The sequence below is a fragment of the Antechinus flavipes genome, chromosome 5 (assembly GCF_016432865.1).
Source record: "Antechinus flavipes isolate AdamAnt ecotype Samford, QLD, Australia chromosome 5, AdamAnt_v2, whole genome shotgun sequence".
Taxonomy (NCBI): Eukaryota; Metazoa; Chordata; class Mammalia; order Dasyuromorphia; family Dasyuridae; genus Antechinus; species Antechinus flavipes.
In genome coordinates this window covers 143,786,116-143,802,692 of record NC_067402.1, presented here as the reverse complement: position 1 = coordinate 143,802,692, position 16,577 = coordinate 143,786,116, and the positions used below count along the sequence as shown (strand labels likewise).

Here is a 16,577-nt window from a genome sequence, read left to right as displayed (position 1 = left end):
AATGCCAAATGATGTTCAAGCCCTGAATTGTGGTGATGCCTTGAAATAAAACTTGACTTCATCACAATCCTGGGTTTGGACATTATAATATCAGATTAGCTTCTATGCTCACAGTCATTTTCAAAAGAGAAGTTATTGAAAACTGAAGAAACACATCTAACTAGGCAAAGTATCAACCTTTCTACAAGTTAAAGTGACCAAAAGAAGGAGTATGAAAATTAATGTCAATTAAATCCAATCATCAATAGAACTGATTCAAGAAATATGAAATGGGAAAGTCTATAAAATGAAGCACAATGAAATCATGTACAGTGATCAATAAAGGTTGACTTCAAACTAAAGACAAGGAAAACTGAATAGAATTTAGGCAGTATGGTATGGTATGGTAAGAACGCTATATAAGGAGTTAAGAGATCTGGGTTCTAGTCTTAGTCTTGTTTCTAACTTGCTACATGACCACAGGCAAAGCATTTAATCTTCTGAATGAGGAGAGACTGGATGACTGCTAAGGTTTAAAATATTATGGCTCTGCAAGGAAAAAAAAATTGATGATGAAGGCAATAGAGGAGATGCAATGGATTTAGGTCCCAGTAGACCCTTCGTCTGTAAAAGACGAGTTTGACATAAATTCCAAATGGGCACAGAAAAGAGCAAAATGAAATTCAAACTGCAAAAAAGGAAAATGAATATGTCTAGGAATGACAATTCAACATGTAATCTGCTAGGTGAATCTGAAAGGTAATAAAGGTACAAAGGAATTGATGTGAAAAGAGAGGAACTTAGAAATGAGTATTGATATGACAACAAAAAGTATCCAAGTTATTCTACATTGCATTCAAAGGAATCTTGAATTTGATTCTTTTCTGGTGTCAAAGTGAGTCTAAGGTATTGTAAACCAGACTCCTATGGCAAACCCAACTTTCTCTGGTGACTAGGTACAATTCAGCATAGTAATTTAGTTGATATTTATTTCAGTAGTTTGAAGTTATCCATAGTCAATCCCTGACTTACAATCCAGTTATGTTCTCAAGGTTTATTTATAAATCTGTTGTTTGCAACTCAGAACACATTTTTCTATAAAAACAATGTTTTAAATGGTGGTTTGGTTCCCAGGTTAGCCCACAATGGCCCACTGAACCCACAAAGAAACTGAAATGCTATATATGCACCATGAAAAATTTTGAATGATTTATTTGTGGAGATTCTTATGAGATTTTCAGGGCAACTAAAGGGGCTTTAAAGGTTGATGACATGGATTCTTTTGGAACACTTTTCTTTAAAAATCATTCTAGAGAAGAAATCTAAACAATGCCTTCTTTTTCTCAAACAAATTTCAAAGAGGCAAGGAATAAGAAATTTTCCCAAAGGAAATAAGCAGGTTTTTTTTTTTTTTCATATACACATATATGTGAAAAATGCTCTTTTGAGGCACTTAGTTGTGAATAATGAAAAGGGTTTGGAATATAAGATCTCCTGAGGTAAATGGAGAAAGGAAAATAGGATTAGATTGTTTCCTGCACTGATCCTCAAAAGGACAATTTAGTTGCTAGATTAGAAAAGTCCTTGAAGTTAGTAGGATTGGATTAGATTAGAGGTGTAAGTATGTGGTTGTACACTGAATGATTCTTAATTTGTAGAATGCTTGCACATAGTAGGTGTTTAATAAATATGTGATGAATTATCAAGGGGAGTGCTTTGTATTGCAGTGATATTATCTTTAGCAGACAATGAATTTCCTGATCCCGATCAAAAAGTGGTAGAAAGGAGAGACTGCAGGGCACAGGATTTCAGTGGCTCTCAATCAGCAAAGTAATCCTCTCACTAGCAAGCAGATGACAATAACAGCTGGAGTAAATAATTTCTGTTTCTATCACCATTGAAGAAACAGTGCTGAATTGAGCAGAACATCCTATCAAGCTCTGAAAATTTAAGAACAAGAAAGATCCTAAAGCTGGATTTGGCTAATAAAGTAGTCAAAATGAATCAACTACTGAAAGAAATTACTTAAGAAGCAACCTGAAGCTGTTTAATATTAAAATTAAGTAACACTTAAAGGGAAGATGATGAGATGCCAGCACATGAGTGTCAAAAATGCAGAAGCACTAATAGCAAATAATAATAATTTAATTTTAAAAAGAAATATTTTGGTTTATTTTAGAAAGAAAAAAATAAAATTTAAGTTGAATATGAAAAATAGAGTAGTTAATCAGGTAAAAGGATAGCCCTCAAAATATCTCTTTAGCAGGGATTGTCTTCTACTTTTTTTTGCATTCTTCATATGGGTCTTTCAATGGAGTAGGCCCTCGATAAATATCTGTTGATCTGATTTGGATTTTAGACAATAAACAAATCCTTCGGTTTCCCACCATGGTTTGTGAAGATACTGCTTGCTTATGATGTGACTCAGGCTACAATAGAGAATCATGAAGATGGGATACAAAAAAGAAAGAAAGGGAAAAAGGCCCACTAGAATAGGTCAATCATTGCCATAATTGATAAGTAAACATCTTGCTAATACAAAGAAAAGCAAATTTGGAGTTAGAAGATCTGGGTTCAAATCCAGACCTTGCTACTACCTGATATGAACTTGCATGACTTACTTCATTTCTCTGAGTCTCAGCATGGGCAAATGATAAGTTCTCTGTAAGTTCTAAACTATAAACTGAGAAATAACTGAATTTGGCTGTGGTGCAGAGAGGTAAAGTAATGGCATCTAAAAAGAGAGAGTCTTTAGGGACCTTCTCACCCCTTTTTGTCAACATGAATGCTGGAGCTAGAAGATGGACAAACAGAGGGGCCTCTAAAATGTCTCACTGCTGACCCAGTTGGGGCCCTCAGGACATAGCTCCACAGTATAGCCCTTGAGAAGGACTAGCTGGATCTTCTGAAGATCTTGCCTAAATCAGTTTTGCCTCACACATAGCTCCATACAACCGTGGGAGAGAATGTTCTATTGCTATGGTTCAAAATCTTAAAAGCAGAAGCATAGTCAGCCACCCAGGGAATGTTTTACAAGAAATGAATCCCATTTTTTTCCTAGAAAATTAGTCTCCATCCACCACACTTCAAGAGTTAGAGAAAAATTCTGTACATTTGCAAATCAATAACTCACATTGACTATAGGAACGATAAAGCTCAATATGCTACCCCCGAGACCAATAATGACTTAGTTTTCTAACACAATCCTTCTCTTTGATAACCAGGCAAGAAAATGACACATATCCTTGGTCCAAGTCCTGTACCAATGACCTTTTTTGGGAGGGGTGTAGGGAGATATTTGGTAGAAACATCAGTAGGCTGGTGGTAAGAATGTTGCTAAAGCTGTGCTGTACATTTTACCACTTGCTACTTTTCAAAGAAATTTGCATAAGAGTTATTTAATTGGATGTTAGAGAAACCTCTCTACAGAGAAAAGATGATTTGCTTTTTTTTTTTTTTTTAAGTATTTTTATTATTTAACTTGAAAGTTTCTGGGTTTTGCCAGAATCTCACATACTTTGGGGCACTTTTTCCTGGGGAGATGCCACACCTCCAATGACTTCACTCATTTTCACAATCACTTACATAGTTACCAGTTGTTTGTTAGAACATGTGAAATTTCTATCTGGAATGAAAGTATTGCCAAATAATGGAGCTAACCTTGGAACCTGCTTCAATAATATGCTTATAGGGATTAACAATGAGAAAAAGGAATGCGTTTTGTTTTAATTCATCCATTCTTCTATTGCCTTTAGGCATCCATCAACAAAGTAAATGCCCTAGACAATCACAGAATCACACAATTCCTAATCATGTTACACTGGCCCAGTGTAGTCTCTAGAAGTGACAATCAGAGTCCCATTATCTGAAACATTTATGACATGGCTCTTGGAAATCTGCTGGATGCTGGTTTTCTTTCCCATATTAGAAAGATTCTCAAGAACCCTAATTCTTCACAAAAATAAGCAATGGAAGCAACCTTTATGAATTATAATGTCTTAAAAAAGGAGATATTTCTTCATAAATTTAGAGCTAATACAGGAACCTCAGAAGTTACTTAATTCAATTTCATCATTTTAGAGATGAGAAAAATGAGGGAAGTTATATGATTAGGCTCCAAGTCACAGAGGCAGGATCTGAAACAGGGTCCTCTAGAAATCAGCATTCTTTTCAGTGTATCACAGTATCTCACTCTAGCCAAAGAGCTGAATACCTTTTACATCCCCTGACATCTGGAATGGGGCAACACTGCCTACAACTTATGGCCCTAACCAGGAAAGAATGTACAGCAGACAAGCACACAATAAACTGAATCTGACATTCAACTGTGGGTGTTCTAAGAGGTAAACCCTGGTGTTTCACTTTTACAAAGGCCAAATCATGATTTATTTATTTTTTTTAGGGAGCTGCTTCAAGACAGAAAAGGGGCTTGTAGACTCTGTGTACTAAAATAAGACTCAAAACTGGAAGACAAGCTAATGGTTTGGCATCTTTCCCTTGCCCAGGCCCTCCAGACCTAACACAGGGACTTCCATGCCTCAGTCTAGAACACTCTTCAAGAGGCCTGGCTGCCAATTTGTCAAACACATTGGTGTGAATGCTGGCAGCTTTTCTTTTTGGAGCCAGTACAAATAAAAAGAAAACAGCACCTGAGTAGCATGGAATAAAGTTATTTCAAGCATTTGGTCTTGATTTCTGCTGGTCCATACAGGGGAGGTTTGAATACCAGCTGTTACGCAATTGTAGCAGAGGAAGACAAATAAGGCAGATTCTTTTCCCTTTTCCCACCCTCTGCTTCTGCTTTCCTACCAGCAGTACTTACATTCACCAACACTGCTAACTAAGCTGGCTGACAGTACTTTAAGAGATTTGATTCCATCCAGCTTAGGTGGAATGTGAAGTGAGCATATCTACTATGTGAACACAGGAAGAGGGGATTCCAATATTGAACCCATGGCTGACAATACTACTATAAAGGAAAATGGATTTTTAGTTAAGAGACAGTCTGATGGTAATATGCTTATCTATCCATGGGTAATCCATAAATATATGAAGAAATTTGCAGACACAAGCATTAGAATTATTTGGGAATCTGACTGTGGCTCTGATATGGATCAGCTCTTGGGGATAAAATGTTTCTGACTCCACATTGGATCCCCCTGATCTGGGTAATAATAACTTTAATTTATATAGTTCTTCAAAGTTTAGTAACTGTTTTCCATTGGGGATCATTGTTGATTTCCAAAATTTATCATATACTCTGAAACACATATATCTATACACTCTTTTGCTTTCCAAATCCTTCCAGTTATTCTGCATCTTATATTCCCTCTTGTCCCCAAAACCTTTCCTTTCTTTTCTCACTAGATGCTAGAGGAATGGGGTCTCCATGCCCCTTTCATTTTCACTATGTGCCCCATGGGGAGAAACTTCAAAATAAAGTTTTGATGTCAGTAAAGAAGTCTAGGACTGCAAGACTATCCACTTCAAGTGTGTATTTATCAATGAGTTCTACAAATTTGAAACAACAAACTGCCCACATATGAGTGGTCACTTTTCCAGTTTTTACCAGGAGAGTTCCATGAACTGCAAATTCTTTCTGGATCTCAGATCAATCATTAAGCTGTTGGCCACATGTAGTCATAGAAATATCTGAGTCCTTCCCTAAGACCTTCCAGGATCCATTTACAATGCCTTCTACTAATTTTCTAGAACTGCTGAATAGAACCCCATGATTTAAATGTTCTTTATTGAGCTCTGAACACTTTATGTATTTTGATGTGGCTCTGGATGTTTTTCTTGGAATTCAACCTCTCAATATCATAAATCTCTAACTTAAAGTCTCTTGCCCTGTCTTTGAGAAGGGAGAAGTTTAGTCATCAAAACATAAGCTGTCATTGTCAGTGAACACTACTAAACTATATCAGTTATACAGACCTTATATGGGATAAGGGTGATATAAATATATGAATTCCAGGTTAATTGGAAGAAATGTATCAAGACCCTTTCCCTTAATGGGAGAGAGTCTAGAATAATAGGAAGTAATTAGGAATCATGCTGCTGGCAGCTAGATGCACGGGGCTCTCTCCAGTGTATATACAAACATCTTAGGCAATAAACATTTGCTGAAGGAATCCCCTTGTAAAATCTAATTTAAGCAGCAAGCAAAATGGTCACACCAATGGACAGAGTTGGGTTTGCATGGAGTCTTAGTCATCTTCATGGCAACCCAATATCCATTCGCCAATACTCATCACAGCCAATCTTTTAAGTTTTCTTTCTGCTGCTTCTATCTTCTGGTTTACTCCTACCCTTAGCCCCTGACTTGAAGATATTCAGCTAGTGAAATTGAACACAAGCTTGGGAGGGAAATATTACTGAAAATACATAGCGATAAATATCATGCAAAACAGTGATATGGGACAAACCATGCCAACATGCAAAAATCAGAGCTAGGAATTAATAGAAGACAAATATTTCATGTAGCCTATGAAGGTAATAAAGCAGAATATCAGATAAGCTCTGCAAATAACAGCCATGAATCAGTTGAGGTTATGTATGTAATAAATAAGTGAAGGACACTAATTTTTTTGAGTCACTGTCTCATATGCATTGATAAGAATACATATGAGAAAAGCATAGCTGAAATATGGTCCAACTATTGGTTAGGGAGGCAGTATGGTACATTGGAAAAAGGCTCTCTCTAACACACACACACACACAAACATTCTCTCTCTCCCCCTCCACCCTCTCACTTCCTCCAAGTACTTCTGGAGTTAAAGATCCTGGGTTCAAATCTTGTCTCTGACTCTAATTACCTGTGTGACCTTGGGCAAGTCACTTAAATTCTTTCAAGTTTTTCAACTATAAAACTAGATTAAATGTTCTCTGAAGTCCTTTACCAATCAAGATCCATCTTTTCTTCTATAGCATGCATGCTTAGACTAGAGATGAGCCTTGGAAGGTAGAGAAAGTAAACTCAATTGAATATTCAGGCAGTTCTGGTTAAAAAAAAAACAAAAACAAAAACAAAAAAGATTTGGCAATGGATAAATTGAAACTAGCAGTCAAAAAATGGGAACTTAGTGTTATTTGTGGATTTCAACCATCGGGGCCATCTCTGTGTCAAGTAGAGTAGGATAATTGAGAGTTGGCTTTTAGATCAAAGACTGAACTCAAGAATTTTCTGTTCTCATTCCCTGTCCTGAAATTCAGGGGAATATCATAATGTAATATTTAGTAAGATTTCCTGTCATCATAGGTTCTTTCCATTCATTTGAGGCTTGTCTCTTTTATAAGGAACCCACCTTGCCTCCTCAACAAACCAGGAGCTATATATAAGGTTATATGCCTGAGGCAAAATTTAATCTGTAGGGGGGAAATGTAGTAGTAATGATGGTAATTGGACCAGCCAAGCTGGTCTCTCCTCTCCATAAAATCCTCTGGGACATGATTGGGAAGTAGATAAGACAGAGTTATACAGAGTGCCCTGCCTGAAGTTGCTTGCTCAGTGGACAGATATGATGGTCTATGTGGACATCTAGAGTGATGTAAGCTTTTCCTCTAGTCATAATGATGAGTACACAGTAATGCATCAGTAATACTACCTTAGAATCTGTACAAACTAAAGTACAGGACCAGGGGATACAGAGAGAGAATCTAATTCAGTTCCTGATCTAGCACATAATATGGGTCCTAATTGACTGAATGTTTTAGCATAAGCCTCTTTACACATTCCTCCTGCAGGATAGTACAACTGTGACATTTTCATCTTCCAGAGATCTAAACAATTTATGCAACAATATATACAAAGTTGTTTGATTTCCTCAGAAGAAAGTGATGGTATCCCTAATAGGATTAGGTAGTATTTACCTAACCTATTTCCCAAAGAGTTCAAAGTACTCTTCAGAATCTTCTCTTCCCTCTCTTGCATACGTAATTCTCAAATTTTGTTAAGAATAGAAAAGAAATGAGTGAAGTTTTTATTTTTGAATGAGGAGAGCAAGATGCCAAAGTCTTCATCTGTAAAATGCAAAGACTGAATTAGTTGTCCTTTGAGCTACTTTTGAGCTTCTGATCTATGACTCTATCTTCAAAACAAAGGAAGGTTTTTGCTCTCATCTTTTCTACACCTAAACTCATGGTATCTTATATAAAATGCACATCTTTGATTTTAAATTTCAAGGATACAAACTGTTCACTTAGCATGGATGGCACAATGTTTATTTCCTGGAATTAAGGTTTAAATTTTGCCAATTAACTTTTCAGGTATTATTTTCATTAGGAACCCTCAACTATATGAGCATCTAGCCTGTGAGTCCACAAGTCATGTCAATAATCATTATACTTAAGATGGGAAAGTTGAAAGAAGAACTAAAAGGAATCTGTTTGTGAAGCATTTTAGTCAAGAAGTGGGATAGAGAAGCTGAAATTTCTAGATCAAATGTGTGGGGATTATCCATGGTTTTCATTTTCAGATTTTTGTTGTTCAGTTGTTGACCAACTGGCTAGAGGTTTTTCTTGGCAAAGGTACTGGAGTTTTCTCCGGTTTTATGCAAGCAGAAGTTACATGACTTGCCCAGGGTCACATAGTTAATGTCTGAGGTCAAAACTGAACTCTGGTGTTTATGATTCCATGCTCAATACTCTATCTACTCTGCCACCTAATAGTCCTCAGTTCTAATAGTTAGAAAATAATAGAAATTTTGGGATAGAAGGGGCCTTAGAAGCCAGCTAGTTTAGTCACATCATTGGGTGGATGGATGGGATTTATAAGTGATTGTATTGGGATAAGGATTCCCTTTCCCAAAGATGATTAGGAAATGTGCAATGTATAAGAGAACTATGTGAGGCACTGAAAATTTAAAGTGATCTGTCCAGAGTAAATCAGTTGGTACAAGAGGCAAACCTGAAACCCATGGGAATCACCCCAACTCTGAGGCCACCTCTCTATTCACAACATGTTTTAGTATTTACTGAAATTAAGGTTTACCTTTTACTGAACAACATTTTATGAATTGTTCTTTTGAAGTAGAATAAGAAAATTTCATTTGACTTTGATTTTTAATAAGAATACCTCATTTTACAGATGAGAAAACTGAGGCTTAAAGTACACTGATACTGGTGGAAGAGCAGGATTAGAATACAGATTTTCTGATTCTCAGCCCAACCCTCTTTCTCATACACAACATTGTCTCTAAATTGCTGAACTTCAGATCTTCTGATTCTATTTTTTGTTGCAATGAGGTTAGAACTGGCAAATGTTTTGAGCTACTTCTCACTCAGAAATCTCATTAGAAAACTTCTCCCAAAGTCTAAAATAGTCCTAATCACATTTCCATCACTAATTGTGACCCTGACCAAATTACCTCTCTGTGCCTCTGTTCTTTCATATGTAAAATGATTAGCCAATTCATGGGACAAAATATAGAAAGAAGGAAAGAAGAGAGGGAGGGAAGGAGGGAAGGAAAAATAGGAATCAGTCCTGGACCTGAAACCTGGAAGACCTACGTTCAATGCTTGGGTGATCTTAGATAAGTCACACACACACACACACACACACACACACACACTTCATAGGCTGAGCACTAGAAGGGACACTGAAAGTATTCTAGAACAACTTTTCATTTTACAGCTGTAGAAACTGAGCCATAAAAAGGCTTAGTAATTCTCTCAAGAACAAACAAGGAGTGTCAGAGTCAGGATTTGAAACCAGATCCTTTGAATATAAATCTTGTACATGATGCTGAATCTCTGGGCTTTAGCTTCTTTAGATGTAAAGTCAGATTATGCGATCTATAAACTCCTTTCCAAGGTTAAATCCTATTAATCTTAGATATAATACATGTAGAAGGCTTTGGAAGAAAAAAGGTGCAAAGATACCATTTTAACCTCAGCCAGGCCCCCGATACTACTCAATAATACTTCTATTCCATTTTTATTGACTGCATGTCATTCTCCTACAATGACTGTGCAAAACTTTTCTTTTCTCCTCAAGCCCTCAGTTTTTCTCCACCCCCATTTAGGGTAAAAGATTTAGCTTTCTGTTTTTCTAAGGCCATCTGTCAAGAGATCCCTCAATTTCTCTCCTCAAAATTATTCATCATCACACTCATTCTCTCTTCCTTCCCCCTGACTGCTTGCTAAAGCTAACCTTTTTATATATAACCTTGATTCATTTGCCCTGCTGTCTTTTACAAAATCTTTATCCAATAATCAGACCTGTTTTTCCAGGCACCTTTTTTTTTTTTTTTCAAATTAAATTGAATTTTATTTTCAAACAAAGATCCACCTTCTCCCCATTCCACTTCTCTTCTTCCTAACCATCTTGAGAAATAAAGAAAAACAAAGTTTATGTTACTTCGTATTGTTGTTGTTTGTCCTTCATTCTTGAAGGAGACCATAGCATCCGGGAGATGATGTCATGACATGCAAGTGAATAATGAGGGAAGACTGTGCAAGATCACTTGCCTCAATTTCTCCTCCAGAGCTATCTGGGTCCGTGACAAGATAGAGATCAAGATGACTGGAGATGGCCCTGGATGAAATGGAAGACCTTGAGCTTTTTAAGCAAAGGTCTTCAACAGGTCTCAGTTTAACTGAAGTCACACCCATTCAGTGATTAAGATTAAGTAGCAATTGAGTATCTTCAGTTTCTTACTCTCAGTTGAGGTACTTAGTGTGTCATCTTTCAAGTCACAAAACATTTCAAATTGCCCTTGCCACCCCAGCCTAAAAAACCTTCTAGAACCTTCTTATAGAGCATTCAGTTACCAACCCATCTCCCTACTTTGACTACCAAAACTTCTTGAAAAACTGTGTACAATATCTCTCTCTTTTACGTCTCATAATCTGTCTTCCCTCTCCCTTATTCTCTTGAAAGTACCAAACTTCTTGAAAAACTGTGTACAATATCTCTCTTTTATGTCTCATAATCTGTCTTCCCTCTCCCTTATTCTCTTGAAAGTATTCTTTCAAGATTATCAATGACCCCATCACCAAAACCAATTACTCCCCTGACAACTCTGAAACTTGTAATGACATTGAACTTATGGATACATTTTGTCCCTTTGGCTTCAGAGCTACCATATTCTCCTGATTTTCCACCAATCTAACTATTGCTTCTTTCTTCTTTACTGTATCTTTTTCTAACTCTTGAAGGTGAAAGTATTTTGCCAGGTTCTATTCTCCACTCTCTGCATTACACTTTCTCTCTTGGTAATTTCAGTCACTCAGATACCATCAACTATCACCTTGCAAATGACTCCCAGATTTCTAGTTATAGTCCTTACTTCTCTCTGAAACTCAGATTCACTTCTTTGGTTGCCTATACGATATATCTGCCTGCATGTTCCATAGGGACTTACCAAAATGAATTTATCTTTCCTACTCCTCCAATTCACTTTACTATCTTTGTCATGGGAGCATCATTCACAGACCCTCCCATATTTGACACATGTGTGCTTACTTTTCCCCTTAGGTCTCATTTCCAGCATTTTTCAAGTTTACCATTGCCCTCACCCTGTACATTAGTCCATCTTTACCACCCTCCTGAACTCTTGAAATCATCTCCTAACAGATCTTTCTGTTCCCTCCAATCCACCCTTCATGGCTCTATTAGATTTATTTTCATTAGATTCATAGATCTGGGTCATATTACTCCAGGGCTCAAAACCAGTGGCTTTCTACAACTTAGCCACACTATTATATTTGCCTAAAATGCCTCCCTTTTCCCCATCTGCATTTTCTCTATTTAGTCTTTGAAGCTTAATGCAAATGCCACTCATTTCAAAAAGCCTTCCCTGATATCCCAGTTTGGCAATAACTTTTTCTGGAATGAGTGTAGAACCTGAAATCATCAGAGCTGACCCTAAATCCTAGTTCCATCCATCATTTATTACCTGTAAGACTTTGAGGAAAGTCATGTGACCAAGACTAGGGATCAGTTTTCTCATTTATTAAATTAGATCATTTCAGTCATTTGGAGTTTTCTGGTATAGTAACTTGCCTTTAGGTTTTATGAAATGACCTATCCCATTCCATGCAGCTCCTGACCTATGAAACTTTGATTCATCTATCTTCCTTCTGTCAAAGAGCAACTGAAATTTCACAAACTTAAAAGTGAGAAGGAGGCTCAGAGATTAACGTATTCAACTCATGCTTGAAAAGGAATGCCCTCAAAAACACTATTGACTTATCAAGCACCGTTTTGTGTTATGTATTTGTCTTATGGCTATGTATATACATATGCACCTCTCACCACACTGTGTTGTCCATGAGGGCCAGAAATTTCTTAACTAAGACATGCCTCCAGAACAACATCATCATCCTCATCCTCATCCTCATCCTCATCCTCATCCTCAAAGTAAAAATAGTAACATTTTTCTAGCCCTTCAAAGTTTACAAAATGTTTTCCTTATGATAACCCTTCAAAGCAAGTACGAAAGTTTTATTATACCCATTTTGCAGCTGAAGAAACTGAGATATGGAAACATTAAATGACTTGGTCATTGGCACACTGCTAGGAAATTAAATAAATCTGAATGTGAGCTTATTAATTCCAGCTGTAATGATCTTTATCCTATACTATAATTCTCTATACCCAGATGGCACTTAATAAATATTTATTTAACTGAATGGAAATGTATAGTTTTCATTCAAGCAGGCAAACTTCCTCAATTTCCTCATCTGTAAAATGAGCTGAAGAAGAAAATGATAAATCACTCTAATGTCTTTGCCAAAAAACACCAAACAGGAGTCACAAATAGTGAGTCACAACTGAATCACAACAACAATAATACTAAATTCACTGAGAAGAAACACAGTGAATAAAAGAGTCTGCCATGAAGAGTTGAGTCATGTCTTAAAGGCAGATAGGTGGTATAGTCTGAAAGATTCATTTTTCTAAGTTTAAATCTAGCCTCAGACCCTGGGAAATCATTTAACCTTGTGTGCTTCAGTTTCCTTATCTGTAAAATGAACTGAGAAAAAATGGCAAACCACTATAGAATCTTTGCCAAGAAAACCCCAAATAAGTCACAAAAGGTCAGACGTGACTGAAAAACAAAAGAACAACAAAACAAAACTGTATTATCTAGTTAGAGATGTCTTTTGAGGCAGTTGAAGATGTGAGACTAGAAGTCAATTGAGAGACTAGGATAAGATTAGTAAACTTGAAATTTATCAGCGTAAGGTTGAAAATTAAATCCATGGGAGTTCTCCAAGTGAAATAGTATAGAAGGACTAGCAAAGGGAACCCAGAAAACAAAGCTGTGGAGCATCTATAGTAAGAGGGCATGATCTAGAAAACCAAGAGAAAGTTGAGTTCTGAAAACCTACAAAGAACTGTCAAGGATAAGAGGGTGATTGACACTATTAAAGGCTGCAGAGAGGTCAAAACTGAATTTGGCAATTAAGAGATCATTGGTAACCTTGGAGAGAATAGTTTCCATGGAATAATGAAGTTGAAGATTGTAAGGTGTTAAGAAGGAAGTAAAAGGAGAAAAATTGGAGGTACCAATTATAGTAATCTTTCTCAAGGAGTTTAGCCACACGGGGCAGAATACAGGATAAAAGTGAGCTAGAATAGAAGCATCAAGTGAAGAGTTTTTGCGTATGGAGGTGAGGGGAGACAGAATGTGAGCATTAGAGGAGTCATAGAGGGAGAAACTGAAGATAAATGAAAGAGGGGAGAGGAATTGCTTATGCAGAAAGAATGGTATTACTTGAAAAGGAGTGAACTCATCATGTAAAACAGGATGAAGGAAGAGAATGCAATAGAAGATAGAAGGGAAAAGCAGAAGCTCACAGTAAACAGCTTCACTTTTTTCCTCTACAATATAAGATGAGGTTCTCAGCCGAAACTGGGGGAGGGATGCCATGGGAGGTTTAGGAGAGATGAAAAGGTATGGAAGAGCCTCTATGTAATAGGATAGTGAGTTTATAAGTGAAGTATAAAAGGACTGCCTAATAGCAGTGAGGGTCCAATTACATAAATTTGTAGTGGACGCAATCCAAATTGTTGAAAGATTTTTTACAAGTTCATTCAGCAGCACATGTGTAGGTACAAAGATAGTGGATGATAGGGATCATCCAAGGGTGAGCAATCAGCAATATGATAAAGGGCTAGGAACTCAAAAAAAAAAAAAAAAAAAAAAAAAAGAGTAGAGTTGAACTAATTCACCAAGTCAAAACGGAAAAGAAGAAAGAGAATAGCAAGTGCAAGGGAGAGAACTGAGAGGTCAAGGGATGGAAGATCATGCTGTAAACAAAGGGTGAGGTTAGGAAAAGGAAAGCAGAGTGAAAGGTGGGAAGTAAAGAGATTATGGTCAGATTAGGGGATTTTGGAATTCTTAATTAAGGAAAGGGTGTATGGTGATGATAAGGGAATGACTATCAGATTATTATCTCTATGTAGGCTAGGGTGGTGAGAAAGAGTAGGAATGAGTGCACTCCACTGATGAACTCAGCCATAGGGCTAGTACGCAGCTCCTAGAAGAGCATGAAGGGAATTAAGGCAATTTTACAATCCAGGGAGATTACAGCCTCTGAGTCAACTCAATCTACCCTAATTTTTAGTAGCCTGATGTCAAAGGTCTTTTGTTAAATACAGGACTTCACTGGGTTAACCCCTACATAGTATTTATGTGCAAAACCCTTTATATGAAGAGAAGGTTGGTGGCTGATATGGCACAACAGGTATTATGTTCTTCTGTGAATCAGGATAGCTTCACCTCTTCTAATAAGCACAATCAATTTGTGCTGGGAGCAACAAATCTGCCACTAGACATCCCTTTTGAGAGACGGGATGGACAGTGAACTACTAGAGTTCACTGAAGAGAGATATCTGTGTGTGTCTCATCTCTCTTCTCCTCTCTCCCTTCTTTCTTTGCTTTCTCTGTTTCTCTGTCTCTGTCTCTGTCTCTCTATGTTTAGGATTTTCAGGTCAGGGATAATAGTATTTTTGCTTTACTTTTAGGTCTGCTGTAATCAACACTGAAGGAGCCAGGGGAACCTTACTCTCCTATTAGACTTTCTCCCTATATGCCTGTAATCCTGATTTCTAACCTTTTTGCTGTTGTGCCACTCCAGAGTCACTTCATGGCCCTCTGCTTGATTTCATGGCACCTCTTCCTGCTAAAAAGGCTGTATGGTCTGCATTGACTGTTTAAATTTGAGTGCACTAAAATTAACATCCCTTGCGAAAACTGGAAACAAACAAGGGTATCACAAGACTAGAGTTGGAAAAAAATTTTTTTTCCTGTTCTGATATGATACCAGTAATTTTGATGTTTCATCTTACTTTTTAAGAACTGGATCCGCTGTGAAATTAAGTTTCTCCATCTTCCCATCCCTACCTGTGAACTCCTTTAAAAAAACCTGCTTTTTTTTTTTTTTAACCTTCTAAGCTATCGAGTCCTTGTGGTTTCCCTTAAATTTTTATTCTAACTTTTGGGCTATTATGGATGATAAAGGAAGGCCCTAGGCCATAGAAGCATGATGATGATAGTAATATTGTTATTAATAACATACTAATATTAGTGTAATAATAATAATAATAATGATAATGATAATAATAAACCTTTAGGGTTTACAAAGTACTTTAAAAATACGATCTCACTTTATCTTTTAACCTGGGAGATAAGTGCTATTATCTTCATTTTCAGATGAAGAAACTGAGGCAGACAAAGGGTTAAACATTTTGCCTGGGGTCATATATTTGTAAATGAGGCTGGATTTGAAAGCTAGTCTTCACTAATTAATGTATTGTTGGTGGAGTTGTGAAGTGATCTAGCCATCCTGGAGAGTAGTTCGGAATTGTGCCTAAAAAACTATCAAACTGTGTATATCCTTTGAACCAGCAGGATCTGTATTCTGAAGAGATCATAAAAGAGGAGAAAGGACTCACATGTGCAAAAATGTTTGTAACAGCTGTTTTTGTGGTGTCAAAGAATTATTAGAAAATTAGTGGATGACCATCAATTGGGGAATGGCTAAATAAGTTATGGTGTATGATTATATAATGGAATATTATTGTTTTATAAGAAATGATGAACAGACTGATTTCAGAAAAGCCTGGAAACTGATGCTGAATAAATTGAGCATAACCAGGAAAACATTGTACAAAGTACTTGTACACAACAAGATTGTGTGATGATAGACTTAGCAATTTATCAATCCAAGGGAATTCCAATAAACCTTGGATGGAATGCCATCTGCATCCAGAGAGAGAACTATGGAGAATGAATGCAGATTGAAGCATATTACTTTCACCTTTCTTTTTGCTTTTTTTCCCCATGGTTTCTCCCTTTTGTTCTGATTTTTCTTTCACAACATGATTAATATAGAAATATGTTTTAAATGATTGTACATATATATCCTATATCAGATTGCTTGCTGTCTTGAGAAGGAGGAAAGTAAGGAAGGGAGGGAAAAAATATGGAATTCAAAAATCTTACAAAAAATGAAAGTTGAAAACCATCTTTACATGTAATTGAAAAAACAATATATTATTAAAATAAAACTAAAAATAAAAAGCTGGTCGTCTTGATTCCTAGTCTAGCACTCTAGCATATTCCTCAAATATGACTGTAATGCAA

At 36.7% G+C, this 16,577-nt stretch overlaps 1 protein-coding gene across 5 annotated transcripts in view; it reads right to left on the bottom strand.

Annotated features, from left to right (window-relative positions):
• ATXN7L1 (ataxin 7 like 1) overlaps positions 1-16,577 on the bottom strand; it is a 243,642-nt gene that overhangs the window by 206,954 nt on the left and 20,111 nt on the right. The gene's annotated exons all lie outside the window — the stretch shown is intronic.